Source organism: Propithecus coquereli, unplaced genomic scaffold (genome assembly GCF_000956105.1).
Source record: "Propithecus coquereli isolate 6110/MARCELLA unplaced genomic scaffold, Pcoq_1.0 Scaffold114, whole genome shotgun sequence".
NCBI classification, from domain to species: Eukaryota; Metazoa; Chordata; class Mammalia; order Primates; family Indriidae; genus Propithecus; species Propithecus coquereli.
In genome coordinates, this window is record NW_012135414.1 from 1,126,001 (window position 1) to 1,132,701 (window position 6,701).

Below are 6,701 nucleotides of genomic sequence, written 5' to 3' on the forward strand. Positions count from 1 at the left end.
GGTGTCAGGCAGATGGGAGAGGGGAGAACGGGATGAGTATATTCACACCTAATGGGTGCGGTGCACACCATCTGGGGGATGGACATGCTTGAAGCTCTGACTTGGGTGGGGCAAAGACAACATATTTAACCTAAACATTTGTACTCCTGTAATATGCTAAAATAAAAAATAGCAATATAACAAAAAAATAAAATAAAAAATAAAAAGTGTGAAGCCAAAATCCATGGCCCTCATGATTTTGGCATTGATTTACACAGTGCACCTACCTCAGGGCATCTGGAAGAATCCTGTCAATTTTTTTTTTAAGTGTGTAATACAGATCCTGTGACAGAGGAATCCTTTCAACCAATGAGTAAAGCCCAGAGGAGAAAAGGGTTTGCCCAAGGCCACACATGTTAGAGGCTGAGCTGGGAGCATGTGGGGGCTTTTAACTGCTGACTTGGGGCCATGTTCTTTGAGCTGGAAGGAGAGGGACTGAGTCCCAGGCAGCACCAGTGACTTTGGCCAACATCAGTTTCAGATGCTGATGTGACATTTCCAGCCCCCACCTCACCCCACCCCTCCCCATACCCATCTAGGCTCCCTCAAAAACATTGTCTGCTAATATGCAGATACCCTGGACTCCAAGAACCTTAGAAGCCTCTAGCTCAGCCCCTTCAATCTACTGATAGAGACAATGAAGCCAGAGAGAGGATGGGGCATCTCATGGTCACATAGTGAATAGTTAGTTCACTCATTTGATCAATAAACATTTATTGAGCACCTACAATCTGCCAGGCCCTGTGCTGAGCACTGGGGAAAACCAGTCGCCCTTGTGGAGCTTTCAGTCTAGAGAAAGAGGCAATAAACAATTAAAGGTAATTAGTCAATTATTATACAAATTACGTTGAGTGCTGTGAATGAAACAATGAGCTGTAATTCAGAATAACCAGGGTTGGGGAAGAATATATTCTAGATAAGGTCAAGGAAAGTCTTCCTGAGGAGATGACATTGACGGGAGACTTGGAGGTTGAGAAGGAGCTAGGCTTGCAGAAAGCCAGAGGGAAGAACATTGCAGGCAGAAGGAGTGACCTGAACTAAGTAAGGGTCTAAGGTAATAACAATTTCTAATATTTATCTAACACTTACTATATGCCTGGCACTGTTCTGAACACATTACATGTATGACCTCATTTATTCTTCACAACAGCCCTCTGAGGCAGGCAACATTATTATCTCCATTCTCAGATGAGGAAATGTTAAGAGGTTAAGTATCTTGCACAAGGCTGAACAGCTAGTAAGTAGTAGAGCCAGGCTGGTCCGATGGTAGGGGGTTATCAGAACTTATTAACATTAGTATCACTAAAGTTGGTATACAATCCCCCACTGCTAAATTTGACTGGCTTAAAAAAAAAAAAAGTAGTATAGCTGGCACTCAAACCCAGAGCCCATATGTTTGATCATTTTGCTATGCTGACAAAGTTCAGGCTGAAACCCAAGTCTTCTGACTTCTATTTCAATGCTTATTCCATGATCATCTACACATGTACATGTATTTACACATACACACTCCCAAGTTCCCCTTCGGGAATCTGTATATAAATAAGGGACCTCCCAGGGCACCTTCTTCAATCAAGAGTTGTTAGAATTGAGATGCCCATGAGGAATTTGTGCTGACACCCTACCCTAAGGGGTGCTGTCATCCACTCTAGAGTCTGGCTTCAGGTCTCACGTGGCAATTTCCTAGGTGTGGCCCCCAGTGCAGGCAGCTCTGGGAAACTGGTTGAAGATGGTGGCAGGGAGGGAAATGATGGCTCATTGCAGGCCTATCTGGGGCCTGAACTGAAAGCCCAGGGCTACGGTAGACTCAATTCAGTGATATATGGTCAGAGTCCAGGTCATCCCTAGGAGGCAGGTCATAGACCATGGTAGTCATAGAAACTGGCTAGAAAAGGCCAGAGCTCCACAAGGATGGAGATGACCTAATGTTGGCAAGTTGTCGAGAATTCAAGGTTGCTTGAGACCCATACTGCCTCCTACCTGCCTTTGACTTCATTCATTTATTGGGCATTTAATCATTGATTAATTTCTTCATCTGGTCATTTATTTATTCATTCAACAAATGTTTACTCTTCTACATGGCAGTCCCTCTGCTAGGCAGTGGGAATACAAAAACAACTAAGAAGTGGTCCCTACTCTAGAGGAGCTCACAGTCTAGTGGGGTTGGAGAGGGCATGATTCAGAGAAGAATTCCTGGGGAAGGTGACACTGAGCAGAGTCTTTCTGGAAGGAGTAGAGAGGGAAGACCAGTGCAGACAAAGGAAATAGCAAGTGTGAAGCTACACTGATGTGAGGGAGCCTGGCTCAGCTGGGTAGACGCAAAGCTTGCTCATACACTTGTGAAACCTGAATATGGAGGGTATGAGTATAAAGGGCTGCAGGGCAAAGCCATAAAGAGGAATGTGTCACCCTGCCTTTGTTCCAAGGCCATGGTTAAGTAACACATGACAAAGTACAGAGGTTACAGGCCTGGGGATCTGGAGACTGGGGTCCAACATGAGCTCTGCCACTAATTCAGTAGGTGACCTTGGGCAGATCTCTTTTGCTCTCTGGACTTCAGTTTGACCCTCTATAAAACTACAGGGGAGGATTATGATGATGTCTTCGGGGCTCTCTTCCAGCTCTATCATTCTGTGATTCTAAATCCCTTTATAACAAACTCTAGGAGAGGAGCTTTGCTCTTGCAAATGGAGTGTAAAGTTAATCCTGCCCGTGCTGAGGCTAACTAATGTGCGTGTGTGGTTTATCCTACTTCATTAAACCCCGGCTCCCCACAGAGCAATGCACAAGGCAGCCTGGGCAGGTAATACTGAAGTGTTGCTGAACTGGGTCTCCTAATGGAAAATGATTTTTCCCCACTCTTTCTCAGGTGTATCAACACAAAGCCTATAACTCCATTTTCCACACTGTTTCTTTGCCACATACACAGATTTAGACCCAATCATAGGTATGGCGAGTTGGGTCCTGATACCTTATTTATGTACTCACCTCCCACAGCCCCCACCAAGTTGCAGTCATCATCTTACATTTGAGGGAACTGAAGCTCAGACAGGTTAGATCACTTGGTAGGGGAAGCACAGCCTGGTGTGGTGTTTACTCTTCTATACATGGCAGTTCCTCTGCTAGGCGGTGGGGATACAAAGATTACAAAGACAGGAAGTGGTCCCTACTCTAGAGGAGCTCAGAGTCTAGTGGGGTTGGAGAGGGCATGATTCAGAGAAGAATTCCTGGGGGAGGTGACACTGAGCAGAATCTCTCTGGAAGGAGTAGAGAGGGAAGACCAGTGCAGACAAAGGAAACAGCAAGTGCAAAGCTACACTGACGTGAGGGAGCCTGGCTCAGCTGGGTAAACGCAAAGCTTGCTCATACACTGGTGAAACCTGAATAGGGTTGATGTGCAAAGTGAGGGAAACACTGCTGTTGACTGACTACTTGAGTGAAAGAAAGGGAGGGAATTGGGAAGCTCCGAGGCTATGTCCCCAAGTGAAAAACTTCTCCAAGGATCTTACCTTTTGTAAAGATTCTTGCAGGTTCCCAAGTCACTCTTTCTATGACTAAAAGAGAGCGCTCATTCTACGTTATCTCTTGAAGACAAAATTAAACAGTAATTGTCTTGGACTCCCTCGATTTTTCTTCTTTTATTGTGAAGTATAGAGCAGACACCAAAAGATGCAGAAAGCACATGTGTATCGTTAATGAGTAATTAAGAGTGAACATTGGGCGGGGCGCGGTGGCTCACGCCTGTAATCCTAGCACTCTGGGAGGCCGAGGCGGGTGGATTGTTTGAGCTCAGGAGTTCCAGATCAGCCTGAGCAAGAGCGAGACCCCGTCTCTACTAAAATTAGAAAGAAATTAATCGGCCAACTAAAAATATATAGAAAAAATTAGCCGGGCATGGTGGCGCATGCCTGTAGTCCCAGCTACTCGGGAGGCTGAGGCAGAAGGATTGCTTGAGCCCAGGAGTTTGAGGTTGCTGTGAGCTAGGCTGACGCCACGGCACTCACTCTAGCCCGGGCAAAAAGAGTGAGACTCTGTCTGAAAAAAAAAAAGTGAACATTGGCAATCTCCTCTCTAGTCAGGAAATGGAATATAATGTTGAGTAAAAGAAGCAGGACACAGAAAATACATCCAGTATGATCCCATTTCTATGATGTTAGAAAAACTGATGGGCTCAATGTTTGGCCAAAGTGGCGAAGCTCTCTGCTTGCTCCTGTGCAGCGTGTAGGCCTGGAAAGCCTTCGTCCTCTTCCATCACACTGAGGACGGAACCCACTGAGGACTGAGAGGAACGGAGGCATTGAATGTTAGAGCTGGAAGCAACCTCATGTGACTTTCATTCATTTATTCATTCCTCAAACACCTCAGGGGGTCTTACTATGCAGAGGGTCTCTGGTCTGGGAATGTGGGGGTTTGCTATGGGGGTATCCTGCATAGATCTCGTCCCGAAGGAAAAGCTGGAATGAGTTGAGTCCTAAGTAGGGGATGGGAGCGAGGGTTGTGGAAGTGCCTGGCTGTCAGCAGAACACACCCTTAGCTCCTCTGCAAAGAGCCTGGACAGGACCCACAGGGTGGGTGCAGAAGAGACTCCCTGGGCCTCTGGAAGAACCTCCTGGGCTACAGCGGATGAACACCTCAGACTTCACGACCAATCTTTGTTCTCAAAAGTCAGCTTGAGTGTAGTTTATGTGCAAACAATGAATCCCAAAGGGCTCAGAACTAGGCTGCAGAATGTGAGAAAGGAAGGGCCCCCTGCATTGCCCTGCCCAATGCCTTTATTTTGTGAATCAAGAGACTAAGGTGTAGAGTAAAGCGGTTTTCCCAATGTCATCTGGATAGCTTGAGGGGAACCCAGGACTAGAATCCAGGTTCTTGTCTCCCTAAACAGTTCTCTTCCTTGGCCTAGACATGCAACAGTATTTTCCAAGGTGAGTTTTTAGAATCATGAGTTTTTATGGTCATGCAATAATGAAAAAAGAGAACATAAGAAGATATTAGTGGTGATCTGTCTAGTCCAGTGGGTCCCAAACCTGGCTGGTTATCAAATCACCGGAGGAATTTGTTTTAAAAAAATACAGATTTGGAGGCCGGGCATGGTGGCTCACGCCTGTAATCCTAGCACTTTGGGAGGCGGAGGTGGGAGGATCACTTGGCTGGGAGTTCTAGACCAGCCTGAGCAAAAGCAAGATACCATTTCTACAAAAAATAGAAAAAAAAGCCGAATGTGGTGGCAAACACGCCTGTAGTTCCAGCTACTCGGGAGGCTGAGGCAGGAGGATCGCTGGAGCCCAGGAGTTTGAGGTTGCAGTGAGCTATGATGACGCCACTGCATTCTAGCCCAGGCGACACAGTGAGACCCTGTCTCAAAAGAAGAATAAATAAAAAACCAACAAAAAAACAGATTCTGGGGCAGTAGCCCACAGAGATTGGGGTTTTGGAGTCTAGTAGGACTGGGATTTAGTAGGACAGCTTGGCCACGTGTATTTTTCAAAGCCTCCACTTCCCACCCCTCCCTGCCAGCTGATTCTGATGATTAGCAGTTGGGGCAGTCACAGTCCTGGACAACTCTATCCAGTTGACAGAGGAAGAAACTGAGACTCAGATTAGGGGAGGTAGAGTGACTGTGCAGGGCCACATCTCCTTCCATCGCAAACTCTCCAGTCTTCCAGGATAGAACTGAGCCAGACTGCATATCTAAGAGCCTTGATATATTAATAGTGTTTTCTCCCAATGTTGTTTTTTTTGGTTAACACGTTTCATTTTTTGAAGCAGCTTAAAAGATTCCCAGCCATGCTGCAAGGCACTCAGATTTGTGCAATGTTTACAGTGACTTTGTTGTTCATTAAACAAATTTACCCAGACTAACCCAACATGAAAGAAATCATCTTGTTTACTGTGAGATCCTGACAAAAATACGTGTAGCAAAGACAGACAAACACACATAAACCTGGATTGCCGGGTGGGACATGATTTGCTGCTGCATTCAATTTTTCTCATTAGAACTTGTTTTATTTGAACATGACTCAGTACCCCGTGTAAATGCGAGGTTGTTAATCTTATTACTATATGGAAAACAAATTAATTAGTATGCATGCTGTTGGAGATGAGTTGTTAGGTTGGTGTTGGAAAGATTAGGAAAATACACTCATTACTCCAAATGATATCTGATAATACACGTCTGACTTCCACTTTAAGATCTGTTCCAATATATGGGCAACAAATATAGCTAATAAAAATTAAGCTTTTGTGCTCAGCATCTAAATATTCGTACTGGCCAGATTCGCACATGCTGGCCTTCTTCGTTTTAAAACAAAGGTCGGTGTGATGAATAACTGCTTGTCACTATCCATCAGCCAGAGACCCACCAGCAGCAGACACCTTTTTAGGTTCCAGCTCCCACCCAGTATCCAAACCCAGCTGAGAGTGATCTTCTCTGCCCTCTGCTTGGCCACCACACTACATGCTCCTTCTTAAGCACTATCTACCTTCTTTGAGTAGTCATAGTGAACGTACCTCAATTTTCCGGGAGACTATGTGCTCCTTGAGGATGGAGACTATATTCCAATTGGAGATTCAAATGCATATTGATCACAATACCTTGCTTACAGGGAAAAAATACAAAGAATGAGGAAGCTTTTTATGTACCAGTATGGAACAATCACTGA